The sequence below is a fragment of the Phoca vitulina genome, unplaced genomic scaffold, assembly GCF_004348235.1.
Source record: "Phoca vitulina isolate PV1807 unplaced genomic scaffold, GSC_HSeal_1.0 scaffold20, whole genome shotgun sequence".
Classification (NCBI taxonomy): domain Eukaryota; kingdom Metazoa; phylum Chordata; class Mammalia; order Carnivora; family Phocidae; genus Phoca; species Phoca vitulina.
The window spans coordinates 13,727,764-13,743,279 of record NW_022589723.1 but is presented as its reverse complement, the minus strand read 5'-3'; the positions used below and the strand labels follow the sequence as shown (position 1 = coordinate 13,743,279).

At 41.0% G+C, this 15,516-nt stretch overlaps 1 pseudogene; it reads left to right on the top strand.

The window, feature by feature from the left end:
* Positions 1-254: 254 nt before the first annotated feature.
* On the top strand, positions 255-1,106 carry LOC116640516 (annotated as a pseudogene).
* The last annotated feature ends 14,410 nt before the right edge of the window (positions 1,107-15,516 follow it).

The window sequence follows — 15,516 nt, the reverse complement described above, 5'->3', positions numbered from 1 at the left end:
TTGTACTTTTATGAGCTACATCATTCATACAAAAAAGAACCTAAAATATATGTGAGGTTTAAAAGCAATTATAGGTTCTCACTAGGCGCCAGGGAAACAGGGAGGGGCTGCCTGGGGGGGGGGGGGGGGGGGGGGAGTGCGCCCTGCAGGGGGAGGGCCCTGCGGCGAGGAGCCGGGGTTTGCTGAGGTCACACTCACTTGCAGGGGCCACCCACAGCCTGGAGCAGGACTTGAGCCTCTCTCACAGTCAGGACATGGTCATCGTGCATGGGAGGTGCTGCTGTCCAGAGAGGGCCGCAAGGCGGGCCTGCAATGGCCACAGGGCTCCACAAGCTAGCGGAGGACACCACCACGGGCCCGCAGGCAACCTGGAGCTCCTCCTCACGCGGGCGGTGGGAAGACTTGGCGTCCCGGGGGGAACTGGTCTCAGTGAAGAAATCTTTGGGCCAGAATTGACTACTCTCTCAAGGTCTGGCTGTATATGCCTCCCCTGAAAACAAGAAACGGTTTGAGGAGGAGAAATTGCTGAGACAAGAAGGAAAAGTCGAGAAGATCCAGACCAGGGCAAGTGAGAGGACTGTGAAGTTTCTGAGAAGCTGTCACCTGGAGGTGGGGATGAAGAACAACTTCAAATGCGAACTAAACCCTGAAATAGTTGCCCACCATTTCTTCAAAACTAAAATAAGATAAAATCAGAGAGGGAGGCAAAACCTGAGAGACTCTTAACTCTAGGAAGCAAACTGAGGGTTGTTGGAGGGGTGGGAGGCGGGGGAGATGGAGTGGGTGATGGGCATTAAGGAGGGCACTGGGTGTTATAAGCAACTGATGAGTCAGTAAATTCTCCCCCTGGAAATAATAATACATTATATGTTAACTAAAAATTTAAATAAAAAATTTTTTAAAAATCGGTGTTGTGATCGCCCCACATGCATTAAGGTTACCGGAAGAGCCCATTACACAGTGGGCGACAGTGAATGGACTCGACACTGTGAGGGTACCTATATCTGTGGTGAACCTTGAGAGCCCCGAGACCCAAAAGCTACAAGTACTGGTTAGCCCAGCAAGCTGCCAAGGGAATGGCCCCCACCAGCTCCGAGACCATCTGAACCTACTCTCCCTCGAAAGCCGAAGGGCAGAATCAGAGGAGCAGTGAGCAAAGATGGGCCACCACCCTGACACCACTCTCAGCTCTGACCAAATAAGGGAATTTTAGAGAGCACATGGGGACATCGGGCTAAACTGCACGTGCGTGTTGAATCCTCCATATCTCCCACCTCCACCCTTGGCTGTTATCACATGGGACCTTGTTGGGGCCGTCCTGCTCAAGGAATACCAAGCTATAGATCTGATTAGCTGAATAGTGACAGATGGAAACCGTCTAGATCCTGTTTAGGCTTTTCCTCCACTGGAATGCTTTGGAGCAAATGGAAGACCTGGCCACTGTCTCTAGTACTGGGCGCGCTCTCATACAAACCGAACATTGATGTCTCAAGAGGAAACAAAGAGGCTGTGTTCTTTTTATTTAAAATAATAATAATAATAATAATAATAATAATAATAATAATAAAACAATTATAAAGCAAACACCAATGTCACCACCAAGCAAGGCAAGAGAGAATATTTCTAGCACGTCAGAAGGCACCTATATACTTCTCCCACCTCCCAGAGGTAACCCCTTGCCTAACTTTGGTGATAATTATTCCTCCTCTATCCTGTATAGTTTGTTTGCCCTCCAGATACACTCACCATCTTTCACCTTGCTCTGTGCCCCAAGAGAAATAAATTTATGTGTTACATTAGCAGATTGTCTTGTCCTCTGGTTTTCGGTTGAATGTGACCAAAGGGAGGGATTGGAGGAAGATTAGAATATTGGAGAGGAGAAACCAGGGCATTTCTTTGTCACTCAGACTCTAGGGCAGTGGCTGGGCAGCAGCTGTGTCTCCTCTTTGAGGCTCCCACCACGTGTAGCCCTTCCCTTTGTGTCTCCCTGTGCCATCATGGTTCCAGCCTCTACCCAAAGGCCCCAGCTTCTGGGCTCTGGTAATACTCTCTACGTCCCTCCAGCCCAAGGAGTTCCTGCTGGGAATGCTAATCTCCGGTAAGAGCCACCATCCCTCTGTGGTTTCTCAACTCTGACAAGATATACTTGCTCCCAAGTGACGGGTTGATTCCCTAGACAGATCACACTATGTCAGGGACATAGTTCTGGTCTTTGTTGCTGGCAGGTTGGGCATCTGATGGCAGCAGAAGCTAGATAATAATGTTTGTTTATATTTTGTGCATGATTTCTCTTCCTGAGTACAATTCTTACACATCTTAATAGGTGGTAGCAATATTATTAGGACATTAAAATTTTAATTGGGAACAGGGTCATCTTTTCTGATTCTCTGAGAGTTTTAGGTTGGAAGTAGTTCTTCTGGAATGGCAGACAGAAGTCACTGGAAAATATAATTTGGGATATTCTCTGGCTTTAACTATGGTTCCAGATCCTTTAGTCATTAGATAACTATCCATACTTGCTACTTCTTTTGTATGCTTTGATAAGTTCATTTCTCTAATAGAAATGTTTCAATTTTTCTAAATTTTCCAAGTTATCAGCATAATGTTGTTCATACTTCTTTCACACTAAGCTTTATTTTTTTTTTTAAGATTTATTTACTTGCTTATTTTAGAGAGAAAGAGAGCACACACGTGCACGAGCTGGGTGAGGGGCTGAGGAAGAGGGAGGGAGAGGATCTCAAGCAGACTCCCTTCAAGCAGGGAGCACAACACAGGGCTCGATCCCAGGACCCTGAGATCATGACCTGAGCCGAAATCAAGAGTCCAAGGCTTAGCCGACAGAGCCACCCAGGCACCCCATTTCTCACTAACCTTTTAAGAACTGGAAGATCTATAGTGATGTCCCTGTTATTTCTGATAATAGTTATTTATGTTTTCTTTCTTTGGAAAAATCTCTAACAAGATCAGTCATTAAATAAAAAAATAGATTATGGATTTTTTAAAATCTTCTCTATTGTTTGTTTTCTAGTTCTATAATTTCTACCTTTAATTATTATTTCCTTTCCAATTTTTAGATTGATTTTGCTATTTTTATTTTTTTAAACTCTTCTCAAATTTCAAGTGCAGACTGAGTGTTATAAGTGATACATCACTAAATACTACTACTCCTGAAACCAAAAAAAAAATAAAATACTTCCAAACCCTGCTGCCTAGCACCCTGTCCCCTCCCCAGGACTCTCCCCCTCCCAAGACCTAACCATACCCACCAATCCTGGCGTGGTGCTGGGGGGTAAGGCCTGGAATGGGGACTTCAGGATGCTGCTGGCCTTGGACCTCACCATTGTTACCCTGGCGGTTAAATATTATTAATATTGCCTCAGCCTCTTCCTCCTCTTCCTCCCTGACTCCCCATAAAAGAGTTCCTCCTCCTGACTTCCTTATTTCTGGGTCCTGTATCTCATTCTCCTGTTCATGTTACATGGAGCCTCCTCTGAGCCCCTCCTTTCCTCTCCTCTCCTGCTCACCTCCAATTGGTTGTCTTCTCTATGGCTTTGACCTCTTCTACTCTCTGCCACTCCTCCCTCATCTCCTTCTTTCCCCTCCCTATGGCCTCCACTCTGGAACAGACCTCGACTCCTGGCCCAGTTTCCTTGGCCCCTGCTAAACTCGCCCTACCCCCATCCCTTCCTCCTCCACAAACTTGAGGCCAAAGCCTGCCTTCCCTATCTTGCTTCCTCATGGGAATATACCTTTTAACCAAGGTGGTGGCCTTACCCCAGGAAATGCCACCTCAATTAGAAATCTTTGTACAGAAAAGGTATTTCATAAATATTTATTAAATTCAGTCAACTGATTAAAACAATTCAAGTGCACAGAATTATATTAATTATAAACCTTAGGTCATGATACTCTCTCATCATTTCTATATACTCTATGTCTCACCTTCCCTATATCTTTTTTGTTCTTCTTACCTTCTTTTGAGTTGATTATATTTTATTTCTCCATTTTTTCAACTACTTTATATTCTTTTCAATTTCTTTTCTTTTAGTGGTGACCTAAAAATTCCAATGTGTATCCTATGTATGTTTAATCTCTACCTTCTCCCTACTTCCTTGAAGACTTCAGCTCCACCTAACTCCTTCTCCACTTCTCATTATTGTTTGTCATGGACTTTAATTATACATTTTGACCCCATTAGACATTATTGTTTTATACACCCAATACTTACTTAAATGTACCAATATATTTACCACTTTTTTGTTTTGAATTACTTCTTGCACATCAAACCCTCAATGTAAGATCATTCTTCTTCCTTTTGACTTTCAGAACTTTTTAGTCAGGGCCTGCTAGTAATGAAGTATGGATTTTTAACTTAAAATAGCTATTTCATCTTCAATCTTGAAATTTTTTTTTAAGGTATAGGATTTTATTTTGGTGGATATATTTTCGACTTAATAAGGATCATATTCTATTGAATACTGGCTTCCATTATTATCGTTAAGGAGCTAGCTACCAGTCTACTAACTGCCACTCCTTGGAAGTAATCTTTTTTTTATGACCGCTTTCAAGACGGTTTGTCTTCAGTTCTCTATAGATTCACTGTGTGTCTAGATAGGAGTTTCTTTTTTTCTTTTCCTGATTTGGATTCTTTGGGTTGAGTCTTTGGGATTAGAGTCTGTCTTCAGTTCTAGAAAGTTATCAACTGCTGTCTCTTTAAATATCTTTTCTTTTTCACTCTCTCCTCTCCTTATTGGACTCTAATCAGATGTTAGACCTTTTCACTCTCATCTGCATTTTCCCTCTTTTTGCCTCTGGATAATTTTTTACCCGTCTATCCTCCAATTCACCAATGCTCTATTCACCTGCATTCCATCTGCTATTAAGCCCCATCTACAGAGTTTTTTTTTTAATCAACTTTATTGAAGTATAATTTACCACCCATTCAGTTCTTTTAATTTAGGTTATTGTATTTTTTATTTCCTGAAGTTCTATTTGGTTTATTTACAAAATCTGTCACTTCTTATAGTTTTCTGTACCATCCTAAGACTTTGCAAATTTGTCTTTATTTTAGGGCTTTCTGATCAGTGTCTGATCATTTTATCTTTGGTCTTTCTGAGTCTGTTTCTATTATTTCTCTTGTAGCCATTGCTGCCAGTGCCCTGCCCTTATCCCTGGGAACTTTTGGTGCTCTGCTGACTCCCAGCTGCCACGTCGGCTGTCTATTCTGCACATGATGGCTCTTCTCCTCAGAACCAGGGCAACTCTGCTACCCATGTGTGTGGCTGGCTAGTAGTGCAAAGCAATTCACAACATCAACCCCCACATGGAAGCAACCGTCAACGTGTTCGCTCGACCAGAATTGGCATAAAGGTGAGTTTCCTCACCTCTTAGATGGGATTATTCTGAGATATGTGTTTTGTACTATTTCCCAGTTTCCCCGTGAGTTTAAATTCTAATTTCCTACACCGGGCTTTATTGGCTGCCTTCCCGATCTCACATCTCCATTTCCCAGCTAGTGTCACTTGCACTGCCCAAATCATCTACATACCTTCAAATCCTTGTCTTGGAGTCTATTACAATGATTAGGATTAGGATATGGTTCCCTATTTTCTTCTGGGCTTAGTTGCCCACTCACCACCCCCCACCTTTTTTTAGCTTGTCATTTAACTTAGAAATTGTTTTGTAGACATTCAGGACCGAGGATAAAGATACCTTTATCCAAAGATTTGGATTCGCTCTGCCAATTCTGGGATGCATATTGGACCACCAAAGTGATGCAGATTTAAGCTAAACATTCACTTGAGGGCCAATCTATTGTTCAAACTTTTCAGGGCCTTTTAAACGCTGTTCTGTTCAGCACAAAAGTACATTTTCCTACAAGCCCCTGGGAGTAGAGATCTAGAGCAGATTAAATTCTGGATCACCCTTACTCTGAAGAATGGCCTTTTGAGTTCCAGCTTTCTTGGGGGTGATCTCCCATGAGGTGCCCCATCTTGAAAAAATGCTGTGTCTTGTCTTCTGACTCCTGTACCTAACAAAACTGCTCCCCCCCCAAAAAAACCGGTTTGGTAAATGTTCTTTGAACAAAACAAGAATCCTCAATTTACCTCTCTGGGCTCCCACCTTCTTTGACAATGGCCTTTAATTTCTCACAATCTAGCATGTCTCCAATACTTTCTAAAATATTTTATTTAATATAGCATTTTTATTTTTTCTAAGAGGAAGGGTCAGGTCAAATACCTAACTATTGATGTTATTAGAAATGGAATTCTACTTCTTTTTGTTAAAAGCCAACTTGACTTTAGGTTTTCTGTCACTTGACATGAAAAAGTCCTACTAATTAAGATATGTCAAAAAAAAAAAAAGGTATTAAATAATCAGCTAAGCATAAAGGAGATAGTATCACTGCAATTTCCTTTGTCACTTGATTGCTCCTTGAAATAAACCTCAGAACTTGAGGTACATTGTTTCGCTAGTATATTCTATGCACATGTCTATGTCATCCTGTGGGCATTACTGGGTCACATTAATTCATGGGTTCTATCTATCTATGTAGGCTATGAGAGCCCCCAGGACGATGGACCAGACTGATTCATTTATTATTCAGTCAACAAATATCCATTAAGTGTGCCTTGTACAGACACTAAAAATACAAAAGCAGCCAAGATCCCCGTCTTCATGTATCTCACATACAGGTATGTACGACAGACATCAATAAAATAATCCCATCAGGAAATATATGCATAGACATGCTGCAGTGAGAGCATATAATAAGGGAACGTGTCCCAGCAAGCAAGTCAGTAAAGGCTTTTGATGAAACAATAAATGAAGTTGTTAGCTTCTGTGGAAACCGTGTTATTATTTGACTTTTTTAAGGGATTAAAAATTATAGGGTAGGAGCTTTTTTCTGTTAATTTGAAATTGTTCATTTACAAATAACTGTGAACATGCGGGTCTCCAGGTTGGTTAATTCAAAAATCAATCAAGTAATTTGTTTTACTCCTCGTCCATGCCAGTGAACTCTGTATGGGATGCTTTTTAACCAGAGGGTCATGCCCTAAATCTAAGCATTCATCTTACACAAAATGTCAGGTGCACTTCTTCAAGTACTAATTCTTTGAAATTCTACACCTTTCCCCCAGAACTATCACCATTATAAAGCAAACTAAGGCCACCATCATCAAAGACCAAAGCTATAAATTAAAGATGCCATCCCATTTATCCATGTTATCCTAGTGCCTGTTATTTTAGGCAAAGCACAATTGGCTATGTATTATTTGCAAGCTGAGCTTAAGAAATTGGCTCAATGGAATAACCCAAGGAATATCTGCTTCCTCAACATGAAAAACTATGCGGTAAGCATTAGTTTCTAGACATGTTTTTTAGTGAGGTGTTTAAGATTTATGGGGTCATTTTTTTGTGATTATTTCTGATGTTTCCCGACTACATACACTGTTTTCAGGACTCAGTGCAGCAGCTCCAACTCACTAAGTCCTACCTGTACCTCTCATAATTCATTCTAGCAGGGCACTAACTGAACCAGAACCATTCTGTGTTGCCGTCTGCAAAGCAAGGTCTGGGAAGTGGAAAACTTGTAGTATTTGAACCAAAGTAGGGCGATTCGATTTTTTATAAAAGTCACCTTGAATTTTCAATCCCCCAGTACATCTATTTCTTCTCACTTCACCCAACTCTAATTCTGTAGAAATTCACTTGTAAGGGATGCATTTAAAAAAAAAATTAGAAATATCACAAGTTTGTATTTTCTTCATATTAAGCCAATAGGTTTAAAGATGTAATTTGCCTACATCAAGATTTCATTCCCAACTGTGAATATTCCATTTAGAAAATGCTCATATTATGTTAGACACATCGCCATGCAGTGCAATTCCAAAATAAACAACTCTGCAATATTGTCAGCTCAAACTTAAACCAGCAAGTCAAGGAAGGAGTCAATGTTCACACATCATATTGTATTTAATCACATTAGTTACAAATGAGTATTGATGATTTTGATAATGAAGCTGATGGTGACGTTTATTTTTTCAATTTCTTCCTTAATGCCCTATTTGTATAGTATTAGACAACAAGTTGTCAAGGTGCTGGAACACGTTTTGCGGAAAATAGTGTAAATATCTCTGCCAAGTATAAAAAAAACCATTTCTTTATAAAACTGTTCCTCACATAATTCTGAGAAACTTTTCAAAGCTTTGCTCAGTAACCTCCTTAGGATAAACTTCATTGAAGTTTTCGTTAATGGTAAAGACAATCTGTATTGACACAGAGTTCATGTTAGTTCTACTTCGCATTGCTTAAAAGAAAAAGTCTATAAATCAATCGTGGAAGAACAAAGATATTTTACAAAGAGAAATATAATGAACAGGCTGTTCATTCCTCACTTGTCTTTACATTAGAAGAACAGGATGAATGACCAAAATAAAGCTCCAGGAATGACATATAATTGCTAATGTTAACCCAGAATGACATTTTTATGGGACAAAATATGGGATGATCTGTAGGGGCTTTCATGTCTGCAGTTTATTTATACCAGATACAGAGATCAATAAAATCAGACTGGAAAGTAAAAATCTTCAAGCCTTTCCCCCTCACCTTTAATCTCCCCTCTTCAGGCCTCATTTCTCCCTGTTCCCCTCCAGTTTTTCTCAAAAAGACCAGTAGGGTGGAGAAGGGGATCTAAGGTCTTAGCAGAGTGTACAATGAGGCTATAACAACGTCTAAAGCTCTTAAATGTGTTATTAGAAAATAATGTTAAATTCAACAAAGATGAATTACTTATATTTAAAACCTTTTTGTTACTGCATCTAGCTGTCTCTCTCTCTATAATCGTGTGTGCTGTACTTGCATCTTCTATGTGACTGGTGTTGAGGGCAAACTCATCATGTGGTGTTGTATAGGCCAGGGGTCAGCAAATTTTCAGAAGGACTGATCCAAGGAGTTATTATCCCTTCCCTTCTTAAAGAGGATTAGAAATGCAGCCAGTCATGGAACACTACATCAAAAACTAATGATGTACTGTATGGTGACTAACATAATAAAATAATAATTTAAAAAATAGAAATGCAGCCAGGAACACCTGTTAAGTCTGAGGCTATGAACTCTCCCCCTTCATCTTCTCCACCACCTGGGCAGTAAGTTAGACTTCGATTCCCACTTAAAACTACAATAGCCCTGCTCAAGGTTGCCCTTTAAGTCTTCACCAAATGAGTTTTAAGTTTTTAATTTTCATTTTTAATTTAATTACACTGAGCTCTCTTCATGATGTGACTGTGTACTGTTTCTTGCCAAGATGGGGCTCCAGAGGGTCCTGCGGGAGAAGCACCTGAAAAAGAGTATATCCTGAAACAGTTAGCAAGATCGCTGCTTGGAGAAGTCATACAGGACCCAAATCAAGCTTCTCTCACTTGATAATTGTATCTGGGCTATAGAGCTTGATCATCTCATTGTGACAAAGTATGTTGGCATTGACCAGGATTGTGTTTGTTCAAACTGAATACAGAGGCCCTGGTTTTGAATACAGACCTAGTTTATAGCTGCCGGATGTTAGAAAAAGCTGTAAGGTAGGCATCTGCTTGGTTCCTCCTTGGGAATGAATAGAAAACAGGACTGTGTGTATATGATTGTTCCATTCCAGTTGAAGAGTGTTTGTTTTTGTTTTGTTTTGTTTTGTTGAATTTTTTAAATTTTATTATGTTATCTTAATCATCATTAGTTTTTGATGTAGTGTCCCATGATTCACTGTTTGCGTATAACACCCAGTGCTCCATTCAGTACATGCCCTCGTTAATACCCATCACCAGGCTAACCCATCCCCCCACTCCCCTCCCCTCTAGAACCCTCAGTTTGTTTCTCAGAGTCCATAGTCTCTCATGGTTCGTCTCCCCCTCCGATTTCCCCCCCTTCATTTTTCCCTTCCTACTATCTTCTTCTTTTTTTTTTTTAACATATAATGTATTATTAGTTTCAGAGGTACAGGTCTGCGATTCAACAGTCTTACACAATTCACAGCGCTCACCATAGCACATACCCTCCCCAGTGTCTATCACCCAGCCACCCCATCCCTCCCAGCCCCCACCACTCCAGCAACCCTCAGTTTATTTCCTGAGATTAAGAATTCCTCATATCAGTGAGATCATATGATACGTGTCTTTCTCTGATTGACTTATTTCGCTCAGCATAATACCCTCCAGTTCCATCCATTTTTTAAAATTTTAGGGGGGGAGGGGCAGAGGGAGGGAGAGAGAATCTAAAGCAAGTTCCACACCCAGTGCAAAGCCTAATGCGGGGCTCAATCTCACGACTTTGAGATCATGACCTGAGCCGAAATCAAGAGTTTGATGCTTAACTGACTTAGCCATCCAGGCCCCTTAAGGGTGTTTATTTTTAAATTAAACTGGCTATTCATCAGAAAAGATGAATACCTACCATTTACATCAACATGGCTGGAACTGGAGGGTATTATGCTAAATGAAATAAGTCAATCAGAGAAAGACAATTATCATATGGTTTCACTCATATGGAATATAAGAAATAGTGCAGAGGATCATAGGGGAAGGGAGGGAAAAGTGAACGCGAAGAAATCAGAGAGGGAGACAAACCATGAGAGATTCTTGATTCCAGGAAACAAACTGAGGGTTATGGAAAGGGAGGTGGGGGGGGAGGGATGGGGTAACTGGGTTATGGGCATTAAGGAGGGCTTGTGATATCATGAGCACTAGGTGTTATATGCAACTAATGAATCATTGAACACTACACCAAGAACTGCTGTACTATATGTTGGCTAATTGAATTTAAATAAAAAATTAATTAATTAAACTGGCTATTGCATGAATGGATGAAAATGGGTATAATGGAGAAGAATCTTACTAGCGACAATACCTTGGCTTCCCAGACTGATCCTATTAAAACCTAAGTTGGATCATGTCACTTCTTTTTTAAAATCTTCCAGTGACTTCCCACTTTGCTCTAGGAGCCTGATCTTCTGTCAGTAATAATCAAACATGTATTAACTATCAAATACCAGACACTTCCCTAAGCAGTAGGGATACAAAACAGACAAAACCTCCTGCCTTCATGAAGCTTATATCACGAGGACAGGAGTTACTGGAAGCTAAACAATAAATTAAAATACCATTTTAATAGTGATAAATGCCAAAGAGGAAAAGTAAGAACCAATTCAGATGTGAAATCCTCAGTGGAGTGTTGGCATTTTAGATAGGACAGTCAGAGGAAACCTCAATAAGGTGGCTTTTGATTCAAGATCTGAATAAATTGACAGACTTAACCTTGGGGAAGAGAATTCCAGGCAGAAGAACAGTAAATGCAAAAGCCCTAAAGCAGGAGTGTTCATGATGTACAGAAAGAAAAACAAGGGGTTTGGTGCAGCTGGTTGGAAGGAAAAATAACAGCAAGAATCAAACTCTTTACTATGACTTTCAGGTCCTAGTATGTGATCAGCCCCCTTGAATGATGTAGGAAGCCACTGGAAGATTTTGAACAAGGAGTGCCATGATCTTTTAATAGGATCAGTCCAGGAAGCCAGGGTATCAGAAAGGTCATCTGTATATTAAATCACAAGACACTCTAATAGAAGTAGCACTGAAGGGTTAACTAGGAGCTAAGATAATCAAGGAATGAGAGGGAGTGGGCTGGGGAGAGGAGACAGCAAAGGACTGCAACAGGGGTAGAAGGAGATATAGTCTGACTACATGAGGTTCAAACCTGAGTGTTTTTATGGAAGAAAAAAGAGCAATACATATGGAAGGGGATATGGAAAGAAAACAGGACACCCTTCTGACCTCCAGACCCCTACTGAGGATAGACGTTAAAGACAGAAAACACCCCCATGTAGGAGGGCTGCAGACGGGTTGTCAAGATAAGAGCAGGTTTCAGAGGAGGAAGTGGAGAGAACATTCACAGAAGAGGCTCCAGATAAAGGGCATCTTGATCATGACTGACCTAGTGTTCCTGGGGACAATGCGAAAAAGTTCAAGAGATGGTGAGGCAAGGGAGAAGGGTCAGAGAAGGCCATGGAAGTAGCAATGGGGGAGATGAGGGATGATTTCAGTCTTGAACTTGTGAAGAACAGGGAGAAGAGGCATGCTGAGAATTTTGCCACTAGTCCCAAGGCAAACAGTGATGGAGAAGCTGAGTGTTGAGAGGAAAGAGGGATGAGGCAGTCTTTCCAGGAGCAGAAACTTTTCTGGGCTCCTAATTCACTCTTGCTGAAGGAAGCACACCCTAAAGAAGGGTGATCTTTTTGAATGTGGGCTCACTCTGGATTCCCATAAAATAGTGTTCTGCAGGGTGCTGACTCCTTTCTGATCCTGCTGATGGTGGATTGCTGAGGGTATGTGGGCTCACTCGGAACACAGGCAAGCACTTGTCCTCTGATAAACGGGGGGCTGCAGGATGCTGAGCATTCTCCCAGACCAGACAGTATCTCAACACCTTGACTCTTGTTGATGGAATCTATGAAAGGGGTTCTTCCTTTGAAAATTCAGGGATCCTTTTGATACCTGATGAATGAGAAACTGAGGTTACCTTTAGGAATGCTTTCTCATTAAAAACAATGTCTATTTATTGAGCACTTAAGGTGCCAGGCTTTGTGATAGCCCTTTAAATACATTCTTATTTAATCCTCTAATGTCCTCATACCTCAGTGATATAGTATCATTTTAGAGATAAGAAAACTGAGGCTCAGAGCCATGCTCCAGAGCACTCAGCTAGTAACTGGTAAGTTAGGATTTGAATGCTGGTCTGAATGATGCCAACTCGTGAGCTCATTATCACTATGTTCCACCACCTCCTAGCTGAGAGATCACAAGACTGTTGCCTGATTGAGAGCTGTCAGTAGCTGGGCCAACCTCTAACAAAAGGAAATAAGGAAATCCAAATCAAAACCTCAATGAGATACCACCTCACACCAGTCAGAATGGCTAAAATTAACAAGTCAGGAAACGACAGATGTTGGCGGGGATGCAGAGAAAGCGGAACCCTCCTACACTGTTGGTGGGAACGTCAGCTGGTGCAGCCACTCTGGAAAACAGTATGGAGGTTCCTCAAAAAGTTGAAAATAGACCTACCATACGACCCAGCAATTGCACTCCTGGGTATTTACCCCGAAGATACAAATGTAGTGACCTGAAGGGGTACGTGCACCCCGATGTTTATAGCAGCAATGTCCACAATAGCCAAACTATGGTAAGAGCCAAGCTGTCCATCAACAGATGAATGGATAAAGAAGATGTGGTATATATATACAGTGGAATATTATGCAGCCATCAAAAGGAATGAAATCTTGACATTTGCAACAAGGTGGATGGAACTGAAGGGTATTATGCTGAGCAAAATAAGTCAATCAGAGAAAGGCACGTATCATATGATCTCACTGATATGAGGAATTCTTAATCTCAGGAAACAAACTGAGGGTTGCTGGAGTGGTGGGGGGTGGGAGGGATGGGGTGGCTGGGTGATAGACATTGGGGAGGGTATGTGTGCTGTGGTGAGTGCTGTGAATTGTGTAAGACTGTTGAATCGCAGACCTGTACCTCTGAAACAAATAATACATTATATGTTAAAAAAAAAAAAAAAAAGAAGATAGTAGGAAGGGAAAAATGAAGGGGGGGAATCGGAGGGGGAGACGAACCATGAGAGACTATGAACTCTGAGAAACAAACTGAGGGTTCTAGAGGGGAGCGGGGTGGGGGGATGGGTTAGCCTGGTGATGGGTATTAAGGAGGGCATGTACTGAATGGAGCACTGGGTGTTATACGCAAACAGTGAATCATGGGACACTACATCAAAAACTAATGATGTAATGTATGGTGATATAACATACTAAAAAAAATAAAAACAAACAAACAAAAAGAAAAAAAAAGGAAATAAGGAAACTATTCTTAGCTTGGTGTAAGCCTGTAAGCTAAGATAGACCTGTGGGCACCTCTGTGGATGAATTCCATGACGCATTATCTCTAGTCCAGGGTCCTTCTTTTTAAGAGACTGCAAGAATTAAAATTCCTCATTCGAAGGCCTGAGTATTCTAATCTCTCTAACTTCTCAAGGTCTGGGACAGAATCTACAGGTTCTATACCTACTCTAGAAAAACAGAGGATTCCCAGCATTGGAGAGTTTATCCATACCAATGGAAAGAAAGGAAGCTGACACAGAAAACTAGGAGCAGACTAGCTGAGCAAATGAACCCACAATGCACCCAGCTGCCCTCCCTTTCAGTGGTTTAGGGCAGCACCCTGGGAATTGGGATAGCCAATTCTTCCTTCATCTTGGGTCTGACTCTGGTTGCTCCTGCAATGTTCTGGTCAGAAAGGGGGTGAAGGAATAGACTGTCACCAAGAAAACACAAAGTACCCTTCAGTTTTGGGTCTCCCATTACCTCTCCTGGCAATATGGAAGGGGACAGATCTATCTGGTCAATTCTGGTCTGTCAGTTATAGGTGTTGAAGACCTACTACCTTAGGATTAAGCTGAGCTAGACCCTGAGCCAATGAGGACTGAGGTTGACAATATTTTAATAGTTACAGCCACCAGCCCACAGCAGACATCACAGGAATACAAAGGCAAAACCTCATTGACCCTGATCCCGTTAAATAGCTAAAAGTATTTTCCTATCCTGATAACTATTAACATTGCTTAAATGTCTTTCAGTTTCTTTTTACCATTCCTACCTTCCCCTAACTTGCCAGTCCATATGATCTACTTGAAAAACTGAAAGTTCTCTAGACTGAAACTTGTCTTCTTTTCAACCCATTCTAAGTGATCCTGAAGTACTCTAGATTAAAAACAGTCGCTAGCTTTGATTATGCAAGCGATGTGTTACCGAAAGGGATGTAGAAATAGAATTTTGCCACTAATACCTCATAACTTGAGATCCATTTCTAAAGGAATAATCCTGGCCCCAAGATGTCATTGAAAATCACACAAAGAACATAAAATGCTATTTCATGAACTAACTCTGATAAAATATGTATAACCTCAGTTGAAAACTATACTAAAATGATGGTACTCTAGACTACCACAAGCTGAAGTAACTGTTATTGGGTTGTGGGCAGAAAGCCTCACTTCACCAGAGGTACACTCAAGATTTTGTGTTACAAAAAAATAGCTCAGGTAACTAACTGCACTGAACAAACGCTCTTCCCGTTCAGTTCCCTGAGGTGCCTGAAAAATCATTATTAACTCTCCTTGAAATGTTCAGGTTACATACATGATTACATCCACTTGATAGGATTGCAAATCTGTCTTAAATTGCCCAAAAGGCTTATGCTTTTACACTTGAAGCTAATTAGACTATCCCCCCCCCAAATTTACTGATTTTTAAATTCCCTTTATCCAGGTGATGAAAACTTAATGGGATGCTAAATACTTCACAGGTGCCCCAAAAAAGTTCCATCTCTCTAATCTCAGAGGTATGGAACCAAGCCAAAGCTTCTGCGGTTCCCACAAGCATGAGGATCTGGGGAAGCTTTGGCAGAATACAGA